Genomic DNA, 18,872 nt, shown 5'->3' with positions numbered 1-18,872 from the left:
CGAGGCGAGGCGAGGCGAGGCGAGGAAGCCCACATCGCTACCAGTGGGCCCTCCAGCACGACACTGCCACACCCCGCACAGGCCCTCCGCTGAACACCAGGGACAAGATGCGTCCTCCGCTAGTGTCGAAGGCTGCACGCGCCCAGCGAATGACAGGGGGTGCAACGAGCAGCAGTGCGTCTCACACACGCGGCGGTGCGCCCGCCAATTCGGCCGTCACTCTGCTGGGACGCCGGGCGCGCCTCCCCGCGCCGTCCTCGAGGAACTGGCGGTTGCGGAAGGAAGCGCTTTCGTCAAATGCGGCCGAAAACTAACATTTTGTGTGTTGGGAGAAAAGCCGAACGCGAATTCTGCCGTGCTCCTACATTAGATGAGCGCCAACGGCCATACCATGATGAATACACCGGTTCTCGTCCGATCACCGAAGTTAAGCATCATCGGGCCCGGCTAGTACTTGGATGGGTGACCGCCTGGGAAACCCGGGTGCTGTCGGCTCCCTTCCTGTTTTTTTTTTTTTGTTATGTCGCCAGCCCAATTTTCAAACTACCTTTCTGTTGTGACAAAGATGCTTCCTTAAGCCTTTTAAACTACTGTAATGGAACGAAAATGCAGTAATTAACTCAGTTTGAGGGAGAATGTGCTAACCAAGTTTGCCAAGAAGACTTTGAAAACGACAAAACACTACGAATCGGCAGGTGATTTCTGAAATACGTCACCGCCTATTGTTGTGTAGGTGTGTTGAGATCCAAATTTGATTTGTAACCACGAACTTATTCCTTAGTCGTCTCGTCTCGTCTCGTCTCGTCCCGCAGACGTTTGTCGTGCTTGCGCTGTCATATGGACCACGACCCGAGCGGCAGCGAACGGCAGTCGAGCAAAGTCGGGACAAGTCGGGACGGGGACAGGGACAGGGATAGGAATGGTGCGAATGCACTGCAAACTTACGCAGACACCTGGTGTGAGGCGAGGCGAGGCGAGGCGAGGCGAGGAAGCCCACATCGCTACCAGTGGGCCCTCCAGCACGACACTGCCACACCCCGCACAGGCCCTCCGCTGAACACCAGGGACAAGATGCGTCCTCCGCTAGTGTCGAAGGCTGCACGCGCCCAGCGAATGACAGGGGGTGCAACGAGCAGCAGTGCGTCTCACACACGCGGCGGTGCGCCCGCCAATTCGGCCGTCACTCTGCTGGGACGCCGGGCGCGCCTCCCCGCGCCGTCCTCGAGGAACTGGCGGTTGCGGAAGGAAGCGCTTTCGTCAAATGCGGCCGAAAACTAACATTTTGTGTGTTGGGAGAAAAGCCGAACGCGAATTCTGCCGTGCTCCTACATTAGATGAGCGCCAACGGCCATACCATGATGAATACACCGGTTCTCGTCCGATCACCGAAGTTAAGCATCATCGGGCCCGGCTAGTACTTGGATGGGTGACCGCCTGGGAAACCCGGGTGCTGTCGGCTCCCTTCCTGTTTTTTTTTTTTTGTTATGTCGCCATCCCAAATTTCAAACTACCTTTCTGTTGTGACAAAGATGCTTCCTTAAGCCTTTTAAACTACTGTAATGGTACGAAAATGCAGTAATTAACTCAGTTTGAGGGAGAATGTGCTAACCAAGTTTGCCAAAAAGACTTTGAAAACGACAAAACAGTACGAATCGGCAGGTGATTTCTGAAATACGTCACCGCCTATTGTTGTGTAGGAGTGTAGAGTTCCAAATTTGATTTGTAACCACGAATTTATTCCTTAGTCGTCTCGTCTCGTCTCGTCCCGCAGACGTTTGTCGTGCTTGCGCTGTCATATGGACTACGACCCGAGCGGCAGCGAGCGGCAGTCGAGCAAAGTCGGGACAAGTCGGGACGGGGACAGGGACAGGGATAGGAATGGTGCGAATGCACTGCAAACTACGCAGACACCTGGTGTGAGGCGAGGCGAGGCGAGGCGAGGCGAGGCGAGGAAGCCCACATCGCTACCAGTGGGCCCTCCAGCACGACACTGCCACACCCCGCACAGGCCCTCCGCTGAACACCAGGGACAAGATGCGTCCTCCGCTAGTGTCGAAGGCTGCACGCGCCCAGCGAATGACAGGGGGTGCAACGAGCAGCAGTGCGTCTCACACACGCGGCGGTGCGCCCGCCAATTCGGCCGTCACTCTGCTGGGACGCCGGGCGCGCCTCCCCGCGCCGTCCTCGAGGAACTGGCGGTTGCGGAAGGAAGCGCTTTCGTCAAATGCGGCCGAAAACTAACATTTTGTGTGTTGGGAGAAAAGCCGAACGCGAATTCTGCCGTGCTCCTACATTAGATGAGCGCCAACGGCCATACCATGATGAATACACCGGTTCTCGTCCGATCACCGAAGTTAAGCATCATCGGGCCCGGCTAGTACTTGGATGGGTGACCGCCTGGGAAACCCGGGTGCTGTCGGCTCCCTTCCTGTTTTTTTTTTTTTGTTATGTCGCCAGCCCAATTTTCAAACTACCTTTCTGTTGTGACAAAGATGCTTCCTTAAGCCTTTTAAACTACTGTAATGGAACGAAAATGCAGTAATTAACTCAGTTTGAGGGAGAATGTGCTAACCAAGTTTGCCAAGAAGACTTTGAAAACGACAAAACACTACGAATCGGCAGGTGATTTCTGAAATACGTCACCGCCTATTGTTGTGTAGGTGTGTTGAGATCCAAATTTGATTTGTAACCACGAACTTATTCCTTAGTCGTCTCGTCTCGTCTCGTCTCGTCCCGCAGACGTTTGTCGTGCTTGCGCTGTCATATGGACCACGACCCGAGCGGCAGCGAACGGCAGTCGAGCAAAGTCGGGACAAGTCGGGACGGGGACAGGGACAGGGATAGGAATGGTGCGAATGCACTGCAAACTTACGCAGACACCTGGTGTGAGGCGAGGCGAGGCGAGGCGAGGCGAGGAAGCCCACATCGCTACCAGTGGGCCCTCCAGCACGACACTGCCACACCCCGCACAGGCCCTCCGCTGAACACCAGGGACAAGATGCGTCCTCCGCTAGTGTCGAAGGCTGCACGCGCCCAGCGAATGACAGGGGGTGCAACGAGCAGCAGTGCGTCTCACACACGCGGCGGTGCGCCCGCCAATTCGGCCGTCACTCTGCTGGGACGCCGGGCGCGCCTCCCCGCGCCGTCCTCGAGGAACTGGCGGTTGCGGAAGGAAGCGCTTTCGTCAAATGCGGCCGAAAACTAACATTTTGTGTGTTGGGAGAAAAGCCGAACGCGAATTCTGCCGTGCTCCTACATTAGATGAGCGCCAACGGCCATACCATGATGAATACACCGGTTCTCGTCCGATCACCGAAGTTAAGCATCATCGGGCCCGGCTAGTACTTGGATGGGTGACCGCCTGGGAAACCCGGGTGCTGTCGGCTCCCTTCCTGTTTTTTTTTTTTTGTTATGTCGCCATCCCAAATTTCAAACTACCTTTCTGTTGTGACAAAGATGCTTCCTTAAGCCTTTTAAACTACTGTAATGGTACGAAAATGCAGTAATTAACTCAGTTTGAGGGAGAATGTGCTAACCAAGTTTGCCAAAAAGACTTTGAAAACGACAAAACAGTACGAATCGGCAGGTGATTTCTGAAATACGTCACCGCCTATTGTTGTGTAGGAGTGTAGAGTTCCAAATTTGATTTGTAACCACGAATTTATTCCTTAGTCGTCTCGTCTCGTCTCGTCCCGCAGACGTTTGTCGTGCTTGCGCTGTCATATGGACTACGACCCGAGCGGCAGCGAGCGGCAGTCGAGCAAAGTCGGGACAAGTCGGGACGGGGACAGGGACAGGGATAGGAATGGTGCGAATGCACTGCAAACTTACGCAGACACCTGGTGTGAGGCGAGGCGAGGCGAGGCGAGGCGAGGAAGCCCACATCGCTACCAGTGGGCCCTCCAGCACGACACTGCCACACCCCGCACAGGCCCTCCGCTGAACACCAGGGACAAGATGCGTCCTCCGCTAGTGTCGAAGGCTGCACGCGCCCAGCGAATGACAGGGGGTGCAACGAGCAGCAGTGCGTCTCACACACGCGGCGGTGCGCCCGCCAATTCGGCCGTCACTCTGCTGGGACGCCGGGCGCGCCTCCCCGCGCCGTCCTCGAGGAACTGGCGGTTGCGGAAGGAAGCGCTTTCGTCAAATGCGGCCGAAAGCTAACATTTTGTGTGTTGGGAGAAAAGCCGAACGCGAATTCTGCCGTGCTCCTACATTAGATGAGCGCCAACGGCCATACCATGATGAATACACCGGTTCTCGTCCGATCACCGAAGTTAAGCATCATCGGGCCCGGCTAGTACTTGGATGGGTGACCGCCTGGGAAACCCGGGTGCTGTTGGCTCCCTTACTGTTTTTTTTTTGTTATGTCGCCAGCCCAATTTTCAAACTACCTTTCTGTTGTGACAAAGATGCTTCCTTAAGCCTTTTAAACTACTGTAATGGAACGAAAATGCAGTAATTAACTCAGTTTGAGGGAGAATGTGCTAACCAAGTTTGCCAAGAAGACTTTGAAAACGACAAAACACTACGAATCGGCAGGTGATTTCTGAAATACGTCACCGCCTATTGTTGTGTAGGTGTGTTGAGTTCCAAATTTGATTTGTAACCACGAACTTATTCCTTAGTCGTCTCGTCTCGTCTCGTCTCGTCCCGCAGACGTTTGTCGTGCTTGCGCTGTCATATGGACCACGACCCGAGCGGCAGCGAGCGGCAGTCGAGCAAAGTCGGGACAAGTCGGGACGGGGACAGGGACAGGGATAGGAATGGTGCGAATGCACTGCAAACTACGCAGACACCTGGTGTGAGGCGAGGCGAGGCGAGGCGAGGCGAGGCGAGGAAGCCCACATCGCTACCAGTGGGCCCTCCAGCACGACACTGCCACACCCCGCACAGGCCCTCCGCTGAACACCAGGGACAAGATGCGTCCTCCGCTAGTGTCGAAGGCTGCACGCGCCCAGCGAATGACAGGGGGTGCAACGAGCAGCAGTGCGTCTCACACACGCGGCGGTGCGCCCGCCAATTCGGCCGTCACTCTGCTGGGACGCCGGGCGCGCCTCCCCGCGCCGTCCTCGAGGAACTGGCGGTTGCGGAAGGAAGCGCTTTCGTCAAATGCGGCCGAAAACTAACATTTTGTGTGTTGGGAGAAAAGCCGAACGCGAATTCTGCCGTGCTCCTACATTAGATGAGCGCCAACGGCCATACCATGATGAATACACCGGTTCTCGTCCGATCACCGAAGTTAAGCATCATTGGGCCCGGCTAGTACTTGGATGGGTGACCGCCTGGGAAACCCGGGTGCTGTCGGCTCCCTTCCTGTTTTTTTTTTTTTGTTATGTCGCCATCCCAAATTTCAAACTACCTTTCTGTTGTGACAAAGATGCTTCCTTAAGCCTTTTAAACTACTGTAATGGTACGAAAATGCAGTAATTAACTCAGTTTGAGGGAGAATGTGCTAACCAAGTTTGCCAAAAAGACTTTGAAAACGACAAAACAGTACGAATCGGCAGGTGATTTCTGAAATACGTCACCGCCTATTGTTGTGTAGGAGTGTAGAGTTCCAAATTTGATTTGTAACCACGAATTTATTCCTTAGTCGTCTCGTCTCGTCTCGTCCCGCAGACGTTTGTCGTGCTTGCGCTGTCATATGGACTACGACCCGAGCGGCAGCGAGCGGCAGTCGAGCAAAGTCGGGACAAGTCGGGACGGGGACAGGGACAGGGATAGGAATGGTGCGAATGCACTGCAAACTTACGCAGACACCTGGTGTGAGGCGAGGCGAGGCGAGGCGAGGCGAGGAAGCCCACATCGCTACCAGTGGGCCCTCCAGCACGACACTGCCACACCCCGCACAGGCCCTCCGCTGAACACCAGGGACAAGATGCGTCCTCCGCTAGTGTCGAAGGCTGCACGCGCCCAGCGAATGACAGGGGGTGCAACGAGCAGCAGTGCGTCTCACACACGCGGCGGTGCGCCCGCCAATTCGGCCGTCACTCTGCTGGGACGCCGGGCGCGCCTCCCCGCGCCGTCCTCGAGGAACTGGCGGTTGCGGAAGGAAGCGCTTTCGTCAAATGCGGCCGAAAACTAACATTTTGTGTGTTGGGAGAAAAGCCGAACGCGAATTCTGCCGTGCTCCTACATTAGATGAGCGCCAACGGCCATACCATGATGAATACACCGGTTCTCGTCCGATCACCGAAGTTAAGCATCATCGGGCCCGGCTAGTACTTGGATGGGTGACCGCCTGGGAAACCCGGGTGCTGTTGGCTCCCTTACTGTTTTTTTTTTGTTATGTCGCCAGCCCAATTTTCAAACTACCTTTCTGTTGTGACAAAGATGCTTCCTTAAGCCTTTTAAACTACTGTAATGGAACGAAAATGCAGTAATTAACTCAGTTTGAGGGAGAATGTGCTAACCAAGTTTGCCAAGAAGACTTTGAAAACGACAAAACACTACGAATCGGCAGGTGATTTCTGAAATACGTCACCGCCTATTGTTGTGTAGGTGTGTTGAGTTCCAAATTTGATTTGTAACCACGAACTTATTCCTTAGTCGTCTCGTCTCGTCTCGTCTCGTCCCGCAGACGTTTGTCGTGCTTGCGCTGTCATATGGACCACGACCCGAGCGGCAGCGAGCGGCAGTCGAGCAAAGTCGGGACAAGTCGGGACGGGGACAGGGACAGGGATAGGAATGGTGCGAATGCACTGCAAACTACGCAGACACCTGGTGTGAGGCGAGGCGAGGCGAGGCGAGGCGAGGCGAGGAAGCCCACATCGCTACCAGTGGGCCCTCCAGCACGACACTGCCACACCCCGCACAGGCCCTCCGCTGAACACCAGGGACAAGATGCGTCCTCCGCTAGTGTCGAAGGCTGCACGCGCCCAGCGAATGACAGGGGGTGCAACGAGCAGCAGTGCGTCTCACACACGCGGCGGTGCGCCCGCCAATTCGGCCGTCACTCTGCTGGGACGCCGGGCGCGCCTCCCCGCGCCGTCCTCGAGGAACTGGCGGTTGCGGAAGGAAGCGCTTTCGTCAAATGCGGCCGAAAACTAACATTTTGTGTGTTGGGAGAAAAGCCGAACGCGAATTCTGCCGTGCTCCTACATTAGATGAGCGCCAACGGCCATACCATGATGAATACACCGGTTCTCGTCCGATCACCGAAGTTAAGCATCATCGGGCCCGGCTAGTACTTGGATGGGTGACCGCCTGGGAAACCCGGGTGCTGTTGGCTCCCTTCCTGTTTTTTTTTTTTTTTGTTATGTCGCCATCCCAAATTTCAAACTACCTTTCTGTTGTGACAAAGATGCTTCCTTAAGCCTTTTAAACTACTGTAATGGTACGAAAATGCAGTAATTAACTCAGTTTGAGGGAGAATGTGCTAACCAAGTTTGCCAAAAAGACTTTGAAAACGACAAAACAGTACGAATCGGCAGGTGATTTCTGAAATACGTCACCGCCTATTGTTGTGTAGGAGTGTAGAGTTCCAAATTTGATTTGTAACCACGAATTTATTCCTTAGTCGTCTCGTCTCGTCTCGTCCCGCAGACGTTTGTCGTGCTTGCGCTGTCATATGGACTACGACCCGAGCGGCAGCGAGCGGCAGTCGAGCAAAGTCGGGACAAGTCGGGACGGGGACAGGGACAGGGATAGGAATGGTGCGAATGCACTGCAAACTTACGCAGACACCTGGTGTGAGGCGAGGCGTGGCGAGGCGAGGCGAGGAAGCCCACATCGCTACCAGTGGGCCCTCCAGCACGACACTGCCACACCCCGCACAGGCCCTCCGCTGAACACCAGGGACAAGATGCGTCCTCCGCTAGTGTCGAAGGCTGCACGCGCCCAGCGAATGACAGGGGGTGCAACGAGCAGCAGTGCGTCTCACACACGCGGCGGTGCGCCCGCCAATTCGGCCGTCACTCTGCTGGGACGCCGGGCGCGCCTCCCCGCGCCGTCCTCGAGGAACTGGCGGTTGCGGAAGGAAGCGCTTTCGTCAAATGCGGCCGAAAACTAACATTTTGTGTGTTGGGAGAAAAGCCGAACGCGAATTCTGCCGTGCTCCTACATTAGATGAGCGCCAACGGCCATACCATGATGAATACACCGGTTCTCGTCCGATCACCGAAGTTAAGCATCATCGGGCCCGGCTAGTACTTGGATGGGTGACCGCCTGGGAAACCCGGGTGCTGTTGGCTCCCTTACTGTTTTTTTTTTGTTATGTCGCCAGCCCAATTTTCAAACTACCTTTCTGTTGTGACAAAGATGCTTCCTTAAGCCTTTTAAACTACTGTAATGGAACGAAAATGCAGTAATTAACTCAGTTTGAGGGAGAATGTGCTAACCAAGTTTGCCAAGAAGACTTTGAAAACGACAAAACACTACGAATCGGCAGGTGATTTCTGAAATACGTCACCGCCTATTGTTGTGTAGGTGTGTTGAGTTCCAAATTTGATTTGTAACCACGAACTTATTCCTTAGTCGTCTCGTCTCGTCTCGTCTCGTCCCGCAGACGTTTGTCGTGCTTGCGCTGTCATATGGACCACGACCCGAGCGGCAGCGAGCGGCAGTCGAGCAAAGTCGGGACAAGTCGGGACGGGGACAGGGACAGGGATAGGAATGGTGCGAATGCACTGCAAACTACGCAGACACCTGGTGTGAGGCGAGGCGAGGCGAGGCGAGGCGAGGCGAGGAAGCCCACATCGCTACCAGTGGGCCCTCCAGCACGACACTGCCACACCCCGCACAGGCCCTCCGCTGAACACCAGGGACAAGATGCGTCCTCCGCTAGTGTCGAAGGCTGCACGCGCCCAGCGAATGACAGGGGGTGCAACGAGCAGCAGTGCGTCTCACACACGCGGCGGTGCGCCCGCCAATTCGGCCGTCACTCTGCTGGGACGCCGGGCGCGCCTCCCCGCGCCGTCCTCGAGGAACTGGCGGTTGCGGAAGGAAGCGCTTTCGTCAAATGCGGCCGAAAACTAACATTTTGTGTGTTGGGAGAAAAGCCGAACGCGAATTCTGCCGTGCTCCTACATTAGATGAGCGCCAACGGCCATACCATGATGAATACACCGGTTCTCGTCCGATCACCGAAGTTAAGCATCATCGGGCCCGGCTAGTACTTGGATGGGTGACCGCCTGGGAAACCCGGGTGCTGTTGGCTCCCTTACTGTTTTTTTTTTGTTATGTCGCCAGCCCAATTTTCAAACTACCTTTCTGTTGTGACAAAGATGCTTCCTTAAGCCTTTTAAACTACTGTAATGGAACGAAAATGCAGTAATTAACTCAGTTTGAGGGAGAATGTGCTAACCAAGTTTGCCAAGAAGACTTTGAAAACGACAAAACACTACGAATCGGCAGGTGATTTCTGAAATACGTCACCGCCTATTGTTGTGTAGGTGTGTTGAGTTCCAAATTTGATTTGTGACCACGAACTTATTCCTTAGTCGTCTCGTCTCGTCTCGTCTCGTCCCGCAGACGTTTGTCGTGCTTGCGCTGTCATATGGACCACGACCCGAGCGGCAGCGAGCGGCAGTCGAGCAAAGTCGGGACAAGTCGGGACGGGGACAGGGACAGGGATAGGAATGGTGCGAATGCACTGCAAACTACGCAGACACCTGGTGTGAGGCGAGGCGAGGCGAGGCGAGGCGAGGCGAGGAAGCCCACATCGCTACCAGTGGGCCCTCCAGCACGACACTGCCACACCCCGCACAGGCCCTCCGCTGAACACCAGGGACAAGATGCGTCCTCCGCTAGTGTCGAAGGCTGCACGCGCCCAGCGAATGACAGGGGGTGCAACGAGCAGCAGTGCGTCTCACACACGCGGCGGTGCGCCCGCCAATTCGGCCGTCACTCTGCTGGGACGCCGGGCGCGCCTCCCCGCGCCGTCCTCGAGGAACTGGCGGTTGCGGAAGGAAGCGCTTTCGTCAAAAGCGGCCGAAAACTAACATTTTGTGTGTTGGGAGAAAAGCCGAACGCGAATTCTGCCGTGCTCCTACAGTAGATGAGCGCCAACGGCCATACCATGATGAATACACCGGTTCTCGTCCGATCACCGAAGTTAAGCATCATCGGGCCCGGCTAGTACTTGGATGGGTGACCGCCTGGGAAACCCGGGTGCTGTCGGCTCCCTTCCTGTTTTTTTTTTTTTTGTTATGTCGCCATCCCAAATTTCAAACTACCTTTCTGTTGTGACAAAGATGCTTCCTTAAGCCTTTTAAACTACTGTAATGGTACGAAAATGCAGTAATTAACTCAGTTTGAGGGAGAATGTGCTAACCAAGTTTGCCAAAAAGACTTTGAAAACGACAAAACACTACGAATCGGCAGGTGATTTCTGAAATACGTCACCGCCTATTGTTGTGTAGGAGTGTAGAGTTCCAAATTTGATTTGTAACCACGAATTTATTCCTTAGTCGTCTCGTCTCGTCTCGTCCCGCAGACGTTTGTCGTGCTTGCGCTGTCATATGGACTACGACCCGAGCGGCAGCGAGCGGCAGTCGAGCAAAGTCGGGACAAGTCGGGACGGGGACAGGGACAGGGATAGGAATGGTGCGAATGCACTGCAAACTTACGCAGACACCTGGTGTGAGGCGAGGCGAGGCGAGGCGAGGCGAGGAAGCCCACATCGCTACCAGTGGGCCCTCCAGCACGACACTGCCACACCCCGCACAGGCCCTCCGCTGAACACCAGGGACAAGATGCGTCCTCCGCTAGTGTCGAAGGCTGCACGCGCCCAGCGAATGACAGGGGGTGCAACGAGCAGCAGTGCGTCTCACACATGCGGCGGTGCGCCCGCCAATTCGGCCGTCACTCTGCTGGGACGCCGGGCGCGCCTCCCCGCGCCGTCCTCGAGGAACTGGCGGTTGCGGAAGGAAGCGCTTTCGTCAAATGCGGCCGAAAACTAACATTTTGTGTGTTGGGAGAAAAGCCGAACGCGAATTCTGCCGTGCTCCTACATTAGATGAGCGCCAACGGCCATACCATGATGAATACACCGGTTCTCGTCCGATCACCGAAGTTAAGCATCATCGGGCCCGGCTAGTACTTGGATGGGTGACCGCCTGGGAAACCCGGGTGCTGTTGGCTCCCTTACTGTTTTTTTTTTTGTTATGTCGCCAGCCCAATTTTCAAACTACCTTTCTGTTGTGACAAAGATGCTTCCTTAAGCCTTTTAAACTACTGTAATGGAACGAAAATGCAGTAATTAACTCAGTTTGAGGGAGAATGTGCTAACCAAGTTTGCCAAGAAGACTTTGAAAACGACAAAACACTACGAATCGGCAGGTGATTTCTGAAATACGTCACCGCCTATTGTTGTGTAGGTGTGTTGAGTTCCAAATTTGATTTGTAACCACGAACTTATTCCTTAGTCGTCTCGTCTCGTCTCGTCTCGTCCCGCAGACGTTTGTCGTGCTTGCGCTGTCATATGGACCACGACCCGAGCGGCAGCGAGCGGCAGTCGAGCAAAGTCGGGACAAGTCGGGACGGGGACAGGGACAGGGATAGGAATGGTGCGAATGCACTGCAAACTACGCAGACACCTGGTGTGAGGCGAGGCGAGGCGAGGCGAGGCGAGGCGAGGAAGCCCACATCGCTACCAGTGGGCCCTCCAGCACGACACTGCCACACCCCGCACAGGCCCTCCGCTGAACACCAGGGACAAGATGCGTCCTCCGCTAGTGTCGAAGGCTGCACGCGCCCAGCGAATGACAGGGGGTGCAACGAGCAGCAGTGCGTCTCACACACGCGGCGGTGCGCCCGCCAATTCGGCCGTCACTCTGCTGGGACGCCGGGCGCGCCTCCCCGCGCCGTCCTCGAGGAACTGGCGGTTGCGGAAGGAAGCGCTTTCGTCAAATGCGGCCGAAAACTAACATTTTGTGTGTTGGGAGAAAAGCCGAACGCGAATTCTGCCGTGCTCCTACATTAGATGAGCGCCAACGGCCATACCATGATGAATACACCGGTTCTCGTCCGATCACCGAAGTTAAGCATCATCGGGCCCGGCTAGTACTTGGATGGGTGACCGCCTGGGAAACCCGGGTGCTGTTGGCTCCCTTACTGTTTTTTTTTTGTTATGTCGCCAGCCCAATTTTCAAACTACCTTTCTGTTGTGACAAAGATGCTTCCTTAAGCCTTTTAAACTACTGTAATGGAACGAAAATGCAGTAATTAACTCAGTTTGAGGGAGAATGTGCTAACCAAGTTTGCCAAGAAGACTTTGAAAACGACAAAACACTACGAATCGGCAGGTGATTTCTGAAATACGTCACCGCCTATTGTTGTGTAGGTGTGTTGAGTTCCAAATTTGATTTGTAACCACGAACTTATTCCTTAGTCGTCTCGTCTCGTCTCGTCTCGTCCCGCAGACGTTTGTCGTGCTTGCGCTGTCATATGGACCACGACCCGAGCGGCAGCGAGCGGCAGTCGAGCAAAGTCGGGACAAGTCGGGACGGGGACAGGGACTGGGATAGGAATGGTGCGAATGCACTGCAAACTACGCAGACACCTGGTGTGAGGCGAGGCGAGGCGAGGCGAGGCGAGGCGAGGAAGCCCACATCGCTACCAGTGGGCCCTCCAGCACGACACTGCCACACCCCGCACAGGCCCTCCGCTGAACACCAGGGACAAGATGCGTCCTCCGCTAGTGTCGAAGGCTGCACGCGCCCAGCGAATGACAGGGGGTGCAACGAGCAGCAGTGCGTCTCACACACGCGGCGGTGCGCCCGCCAATTCGGCCGTCACTCTGCTGGGACGCTGGGCGCGCCTCCCCGCGCCGTCCTCGAGGAACTGGCGGTTGCGGAAGGAAGCGCTTTCGTCAAATGCGGCCGAAAACTAACATTTTGTGTGTTGGGAGAAAAGCCGAACGCGAATTCTGCCGTGCTCCTACATTAGATGAGCGCCAACGGCCATACCATGATGAATACACCGGTTCTCGTCCGATCACCGAAGTTAAGCATCATCGGGCCCGGCTAGTACTTGGATGGGTGACCGCCTGGGAAACCCGGGTGCTGTCGGCTCCCTTCCTGTTTTTTTTTTTTTGTTATGTCGCCATCCCAAATTTCAAACTACCTTTCTGTTGTGACAAAGATGCTTCCTTAAGCCTTTTAAACTACTGTAATGGTACGAAAATGCAGTAATTAACTCAGTTTGAGGGAGAATGTGCTAACCAAGTTTGCCAAAAAGACTTTGAAAACGACAAAACACTACGAATCGGCAGGTGATTTCTGAAATACGTCACCGCCTATTGTTGTGTAGGAGTGTAGAGTTCCAAATTTGATTTGTAACCACGAATTTATTCCTTAGTCGTCTCGTCTCGTCTCGTCCCGCAGACGTTTGTCGTGCTTGCGCTGTCATATGGACTACGACCCGAGCGGCAGCGAGCGGCAGTCGAGCAAAGTCGGGACAAGTCGGGACGGGGACAGGGACAGGGATAGGAATGGTGCGAATGCACTGCAAACTTACGCAGACACCTGGTGTGAGGCGAGGCGAGGCGAGGCGAGGCGAGGAAGCCCACATCGCTACCAGTGGGCCCTCCAGCACGACACTGCCACACCCCGCACAGGCCCTCCGCTGAACACCAGGGACAAGATGCGTCCTCCGCTAGTGTCGAAGGCTGCACGCGCCCAGCGAATGACAGGGGGTGCAACGAGCAGCAGTGCGTCTCACACATGCGGCGGTGCGCCCGCCAATTCGGCCGTCACTCTGCTGGGACGCCGGGCGCGCCTCCCCGCGCCGTCCTCGAGGAACTGGCGGTTGCGGAAGGAAGCGCTTTCGTCAAATGCGGCCGAAAACTAACATTTTGTGTGTTGGGAGAAAAGCCGAACGCGAATTCTGCCGTGCTCCTACATTAGATGAGCGCCAACGGCCATACCATGATGAATACACCGGTTCTCGTCCGATCACCGAAGTTAAGCATCATCGGGCCCGGCTAGTACTTGGATGGGTGACCGCCTGGGAAACCCGGGTGCTGTTGGCTCCCTTACTGTTTTTTTTTTTGTTATGTCGCCAGCCCAATTTTCAAACTACCTTTCTGTTGTGACAAAGATGCTTCCTTAAGCCTTTTAAACTACTGTAATGGAACGAAAATGCAGTAATTAACTCAGTTTGAGGGAGAATGTGCTAACCAAGTTTGCCAAGAAGACTTTGAAAACGACAAAACACTACGAATCGGCAGGTGATTTCTGAAATACGTCACCGCCTATTGTTGTGTAGGTGTGTTGAGTTCCAAATTTGATTTGTAACCACGAACTTATTCCTTAGTCGTCTCGTCTCGTCTCGTCTCGTCCCGCAGACGTTTGTCGTGCTTGCGCTGTCATATGGACCACGACCCGAGCGGCAGCGAGCGGCAGTCGAGCAAAGTCGGGACAAGTCGGGACGGGGACAGGGACAGGGATAGGAATGGTGCGAATGCACTGCAAACTACGCAGACACCTGGTGTGAGGCGAGGCGAGGCGAGGCGAGGCGAGGCGAGGAAGCCCACATCGCTACCAGTGGGCCCTCCAGCACGACACTGCCACACCCCGCACAGGCCCTCCGCTGAACACCAGGGACAAGATGCGTCCTCCGCTAGTGTCGAAGGCTGCACGCGCCCAGCGAATGACAGGGGGTGCAACGAGCAGCAGTGCGTCTCACACACGCGGCGGTGCGCCCGCCAATTCGGCCGTCACTCTGCTGGGACGCCGGGCGCGCCTCCCCGCGCCGTCCTCGAGGAACTGGCGGTTGCGGAAGGAAGCGCTTTCGTCAAATGCGGCCGAAAACTAACATTTTGTGTGTTGGGAGAAAAGCCGAACGCGAATTCTGCCGTGCTCCTACATTAGATGAGCGCCAACGGCCATACCATGATGAATACACCGGTTCTCGTCCGATCACCGAAGTTAAGCATCATCGGGCCCGGCTAGTACTTGGATGGGTGACCGCCTGGGAAACCCGGGTGCTGTTGGCTCCCTTACTGTTTTTTTTTTGTTATGTCGCCAGCCCAATTTTCAAACTACCTTTCTGTTGTGACAAAGATGCTTCCTTAAGCCTTTTAAACTACTGTAATGGAACGAAAATGCAGTAATTAACTCAGTTTGAGGGAGAATGTGCTAACCAAGTTTGCCAAGAAGACTTTGAAAACGACAAAACACTACGAATCGGCAGGTGATTTCTGAAATACGTCACCGCCTATTGTTGTGTAGGTGTGTTGAGTTCCAAATTTGATTTGTAACCACGAACTTATTCCTTAGTCGTCTCGTCTCGTCTCGTCTCGTCCCGCAGACGTTTGTCGTGCTTGCGCTGTCATATGGACCACGACCCGAGCGGCAGCGAGCGGCAGTCGAGCAAAGTCGGGACAAGTCGGGACGGGGACAGGGACTGGGATAGGAATGGTGCGAATGCACTGCAAACTACGCAGACACCTGGTGTGAGGCGAGGCGAGGCGAGGCGAGGCGAGGCGAGGAAGCCCACATCGCTACCAGTGGGCCCTCCAGCACGACACTGCCACACCCCGCACAGGCCCTCCGCTGAACACCAGGGACAAGATGCGTCCTCCGCTAGTGTCGAAGGCTGCACGCGCCCAGCGAATGACAGGGGGTGCAACGAGCAGCAGTGCGTCTCACACACGCGGCGGTGCGCCCGCCAATTCGGCCGTCACTCTGCTGGGACGCTGGGCGCGCCTCCCCGCGCCGTCCTCGAGGAACTGGCGGTTGCGGAAGGAAGCGCTTTCGTCAAATGCGGCCGAAAACTAACATTTTGTGTGTTGGGAGAAAAGCCGAACGCGAATTCTGCCGTGCTCCTACATTAGATGAGCGCCAACGGCCATACCATGATGAATACACCGGTTCTCGTCCGATCACCGAAGTTAAGCATCATCGGGCCCGGCTAGTACTTGGATGGGTGACCGCCTGGGAAACCCGGGTGCTGTCGGCTCCCTTCCTGTTTTTTTTTTTTTGTTATGTCGCCATCCCAAATTTCAAACTACCTTTCTGTTGTGACAAAGATGCTTCCTTAAGCCTTTTAAACTACTGTAATGGTACGAAAATGCAGTAATTAACTCAGTTTGAGGGAGAATGTGCTAACCAAGTTTGCCAAAAAGACTTTGAAAACGACAAAACAATACGAATCGGCAGGTGATTTCTGAAATACGTCACCGCCTATTGTTGTGTAGGAGTGTAGAGTTCCAAATTTGATTTGTAACCACGAATTTATTCCTTAGTCGTCTCGTCTCGTCTCGTCCCGCAGACGTTTGTCGTGCTTGCGCTGTCATATGGACTACGACCCGAGCGGCAGCGAGCGGCAGTCGAGCAAAGTCGGGACAAGTCGGGACGGGGACAGGGACAGGGATAGGAATGGTGCGAATGCACTGCAAACTTACGCAGACACCTGGTGTGAGGCGAGGCGAGGCGAGGCGAGGCGAGGAAGCCCACATCGCTACCAGTGGGCCCTCCAGCACGACACTGCCACACCCCGCACAGGCCCTCCGCTGAACACCAGGGACAAGATGCGTCCTCCGCTAGTGTCGAAGGCTGCACGCGCCCAGCGAATGACAGGGGGTGCAACGAGCAGCAGTGCGTCTCACACACGCGGCGGTGCGCCCGCCAATTCGGCCGTCACTCTGCTGGGACGCCGGGCGCGCCTCCCCGCGCCGTCCTCGAGGAACTGGCGGTTGCGGAAGGAAGCGCTTTCGTCAAATGCGGCCGAAAACTAACATTTTGTGTGTTGGGAGAAAAGCCGAACGCGAATTCTGCCGTGCTCCTACATTAGATGAGCGCCAACGGCCATACCATGATGAATACACCGGTTCTCGTCCGATCACCGAAGTTAAGCATCATCGGGCCCGGCTAGTACTTGGATGGGTGACCGCCTGGGAAACCCGGGTGCTGTCGGCTCCCTTCCTGTTTTTTTTTTTTTTTGTTATGTCGCCATCCCAAATTTCAAACTACCTTTCTGTTGAGACAAAGATGCTTCCTTAAGCCTTTTAAACTACTGTAATGGTACGAAAATGCAGTAATTAACTCAGTTTGAGGGAGAATGTGCTAACCAAGTTTGCCAAAAAGACTTTGAAAACGACAAAACAATACGAATCGGCAGGTGATTTCTGAAATACGTCACCGCCTATTGTTGTGTAGGAGTGTAGAGTTCCAAATTTGATTTGTAACCACGAATTTATTCCTTAGTCGTCTCGTCTCGTCTCGTCTCGTCCCGCAGACGTTTGTCGTGCTTGCGCTGTCATATGGACTACGACCCGAGCGGCAGCGAGCGGCAGTCGAGCAAAGTCGGGACAAGTCGGGACGGGGACAGGGACAGGGATAGGAATGGTGCGAATGCACTGCAAACTTACGCAGACACCTGGTGTGAGGCGAGGCGAGGCGAGGCGAGGCGAGGAAGCCCACATCGCTACCAGTGGGCCCTCCAGCACGACACTGCCACACCCCGCACAGGCCCTCCGCTGAACACCAGGGACAAGATGCGTCCTCCGCTAGTGTCGAAGGCTGCACGCGCCCAGCGAATGACAGGGGGTGCAACGAGCAGCAGTGCGTCTCACACACGCGGCGGTGCGCCCGCCAATTCGGCCGTCACTCTGCTGGGACGCCGGGCGCGCCTCCCCGCGCCGTCCTCGAGGAACTGGCGGTTGCGGAAGGAAGCGCTTTCGTCAAATGCGGCCGAAAACTAACATTTTGTGTGTTGGGAGAAAAGCCGAACGCGAATTCTGCCGTGCTCCTACATTAGATGAGCGCCAACGGCCATACCATGATGAATACACCGGTTCTCGTCCGATCACCGAAGTTAAGCATCATCGGGCCCGGCTAGTACTTGGATGGGTGACCGCCTGGGAAACCCGGGTGCTGTTGGCTCCCTTACTGTTTTTTTTTTGTTATGTCGCCAGCCCAATTTTCAAACTACCTTTCTGTTGTGACAAAGATGCTTCCTTAAGCCTTTTAAACTACTGTAATGGAACGAAAATGCAGTAATTAACTCAGTTTGAGGGAGAATGTGCTAACCAAGTTTGCCAAGAAGACTTTGAAAACGACAAAACACTACGAATCGGCAGGTGATTTCTGAAATACGTCACCGCCTATTGTTGTGTAGGTGTGTTGAGTTCCAAATTTGATTTGTAACCACGAACTTATTCCTTAGTCGTCTCGTCTCGTCTCGTCTCGTCCCGCAGACGTTTGTCGTGCTTGCGCTGTCATATGGACCACGACCCGAGCGGCAGCGAGCGGCAGTCGAGCAAAGTCGGGACAAGTCGGGACGGGGACAGGGACAGGGATAGGAATGGTGCGAATGCACTGCAAACTACGCAGACACCTGGTGTGAGGCGAGGCGAGGCGAGGCGAGGCGAGGCGAGGAAGCCCACATCGCTACCAGTGGGCCCTCCAGCACGACACTGCCACACCCCGCACAGGCCCTCCGCTGAACACCAGGGACAAGATGCGTCCTCCGCTAGTGTCGAAGGCTGCACGCGCCCAGCGAATGACAGGGGGTGCAACGAGCAGCAGTGCGTCTCACACACGCGGCGGTGCGCCCGCCAATTCGGCCGTCACTCTGCTGGGACGCCGGGCGCGCCTCCCCGCGCCGTCCTCGAGGAACTGGCGGTTGCGGAAGGAAGCGCTTTCGTCAAATGCGGCCGAAAACTAACATTTTGTGTGTTGGGAGAAAAGCCGAACGCGAATTCTGCCGTGCTCCTACATTAGATGAGCGCCAACGGCCATACCATGATGAATACACCGGTTCTCGTCCGATCACCGAAGTTAAGCATCATCGGGCCCGGCTAGTACTTGGATGGGTGACCGCCTGGGAAACCCGGGTGCTGTTGGCTCCCTTACTGTTTTTTTTTTTGTTATGTCGCCAGCCCAATTTTCAAACTACCTTTCTGTTGTGACAAAGATGCTTCC

General features: G+C 55.2%; 20 non-coding genes across 20 annotated transcripts; all 20 read left to right on the top strand.

Moving 5' to 3' along the window:
• The first annotated feature begins 376 nt into the window (after nucleotides 1-376).
• LOC126089170 (5S ribosomal RNA) lies at nucleotides 377-495 on the top strand. Its single transcript, XR_007520507.1, has one exon. It is a non-coding gene; the product is annotated as a 5S ribosomal RNA (ribosomal RNA).
• An 845-nt stretch (nucleotides 496-1,340) lies between these two features.
• LOC126089169 (5S ribosomal RNA) lies at nucleotides 1,341-1,459 on the top strand. The gene has a single exon (XR_007520506.1). It is a non-coding gene; the product is annotated as a 5S ribosomal RNA (ribosomal RNA).
• An 844-nt stretch (nucleotides 1,460-2,303) lies between these two features.
• LOC126089168 (5S ribosomal RNA) lies at nucleotides 2,304-2,422 on the top strand. Its single transcript, XR_007520505.1, has one exon. It is a non-coding gene; the product is annotated as a 5S ribosomal RNA (ribosomal RNA).
• Nucleotides 2,423-3,267: 845 nt separating this feature from the next.
• Nucleotides 3,268-3,386, top strand: LOC126089166 (5S ribosomal RNA). The gene has a single exon (XR_007520503.1). It is a non-coding gene; the product is annotated as a 5S ribosomal RNA (ribosomal RNA).
• Nucleotides 3,387-4,226: 840 nt separating this feature from the next.
• LOC126090230 (5S ribosomal RNA) lies at nucleotides 4,227-4,345 on the top strand. Its single transcript, XR_007521089.1, has one exon. It is a non-coding gene; the product is annotated as a 5S ribosomal RNA (ribosomal RNA).
• An 846-nt stretch (nucleotides 4,346-5,191) lies between these two features.
• LOC126089027 (5S ribosomal RNA) lies at nucleotides 5,192-5,310 on the top strand. The gene has a single exon (XR_007520372.1). It is a non-coding gene; the product is annotated as a 5S ribosomal RNA (ribosomal RNA).
• Nucleotides 5,311-6,150: 840 nt separating this feature from the next.
• Nucleotides 6,151-6,269, top strand: LOC126090229 (5S ribosomal RNA). Its single transcript, XR_007521088.1, has one exon. It is a non-coding gene; the product is annotated as a 5S ribosomal RNA (ribosomal RNA).
• Nucleotides 6,270-7,115: 846 nt separating this feature from the next.
• LOC126090228 (5S ribosomal RNA) lies at nucleotides 7,116-7,234 on the top strand. The gene has a single exon (XR_007521087.1). It is a non-coding gene; the product is annotated as a 5S ribosomal RNA (ribosomal RNA).
• Nucleotides 7,235-8,076: 842 nt separating this feature from the next.
• Nucleotides 8,077-8,195, top strand: LOC126090227 (5S ribosomal RNA). Its single transcript, XR_007521086.1, has one exon. It is a non-coding gene; the product is annotated as a 5S ribosomal RNA (ribosomal RNA).
• Nucleotides 8,196-9,041: 846 nt separating this feature from the next.
• On the top strand, nucleotides 9,042-9,160 carry LOC126090226 (5S ribosomal RNA). Its single transcript, XR_007521085.1, has one exon. It is a non-coding gene; the product is annotated as a 5S ribosomal RNA (ribosomal RNA).
• Nucleotides 9,161-10,006: 846 nt separating this feature from the next.
• LOC126089165 (5S ribosomal RNA) lies at nucleotides 10,007-10,125 on the top strand. The gene has a single exon (XR_007520502.1). It is a non-coding gene; the product is annotated as a 5S ribosomal RNA (ribosomal RNA).
• Nucleotides 10,126-10,966: 841 nt separating this feature from the next.
• Nucleotides 10,967-11,085, top strand: LOC126090225 (5S ribosomal RNA). The gene has a single exon (XR_007521084.1). It is a non-coding gene; the product is annotated as a 5S ribosomal RNA (ribosomal RNA).
• Nucleotides 11,086-11,932: 847 nt separating this feature from the next.
• On the top strand, nucleotides 11,933-12,051 carry LOC126090224 (5S ribosomal RNA). Its single transcript, XR_007521083.1, has one exon. It is a non-coding gene; the product is annotated as a 5S ribosomal RNA (ribosomal RNA).
• An 846-nt stretch (nucleotides 12,052-12,897) lies between these two features.
• LOC126089164 (5S ribosomal RNA) lies at nucleotides 12,898-13,016 on the top strand. The gene has a single exon (XR_007520501.1). It is a non-coding gene; the product is annotated as a 5S ribosomal RNA (ribosomal RNA).
• An 840-nt stretch (nucleotides 13,017-13,856) lies between these two features.
• LOC126090222 (5S ribosomal RNA) lies at nucleotides 13,857-13,975 on the top strand. The gene has a single exon (XR_007521082.1). It is a non-coding gene; the product is annotated as a 5S ribosomal RNA (ribosomal RNA).
• Nucleotides 13,976-14,822: 847 nt separating this feature from the next.
• Nucleotides 14,823-14,941, top strand: LOC126090221 (5S ribosomal RNA). The gene has a single exon (XR_007521081.1). It is a non-coding gene; the product is annotated as a 5S ribosomal RNA (ribosomal RNA).
• Nucleotides 14,942-15,787: 846 nt separating this feature from the next.
• LOC126089163 (5S ribosomal RNA) lies at nucleotides 15,788-15,906 on the top strand. The gene has a single exon (XR_007520500.1). It is a non-coding gene; the product is annotated as a 5S ribosomal RNA (ribosomal RNA).
• Nucleotides 15,907-16,746: 840 nt separating this feature from the next.
• On the top strand, nucleotides 16,747-16,865 carry LOC126089162 (5S ribosomal RNA). The gene has a single exon (XR_007520499.1). It is a non-coding gene; the product is annotated as a 5S ribosomal RNA (ribosomal RNA).
• An 847-nt stretch (nucleotides 16,866-17,712) lies between these two features.
• On the top strand, nucleotides 17,713-17,831 carry LOC126090219 (5S ribosomal RNA). Its single transcript, XR_007521079.1, has one exon. It is a non-coding gene; the product is annotated as a 5S ribosomal RNA (ribosomal RNA).
• An 846-nt stretch (nucleotides 17,832-18,677) lies between these two features.
• Nucleotides 18,678-18,796, top strand: LOC126090218 (5S ribosomal RNA). The gene has a single exon (XR_007521078.1). It is a non-coding gene; the product is annotated as a 5S ribosomal RNA (ribosomal RNA).
• Nucleotides 18,797-18,872: the final 76 nt, after the last annotated feature.

This window comes from Schistocerca cancellata, chromosome 6, assembly GCF_023864275.1.
Source record: "Schistocerca cancellata isolate TAMUIC-IGC-003103 chromosome 6, iqSchCanc2.1, whole genome shotgun sequence".
Classification (NCBI taxonomy): Eukaryota; Metazoa; Arthropoda; class Insecta; order Orthoptera; family Acrididae; genus Schistocerca; species Schistocerca cancellata.
Note: the sequence above shows the minus strand (reverse complement) of the source record. Positions and strands in the feature narration are given on the sequence as shown.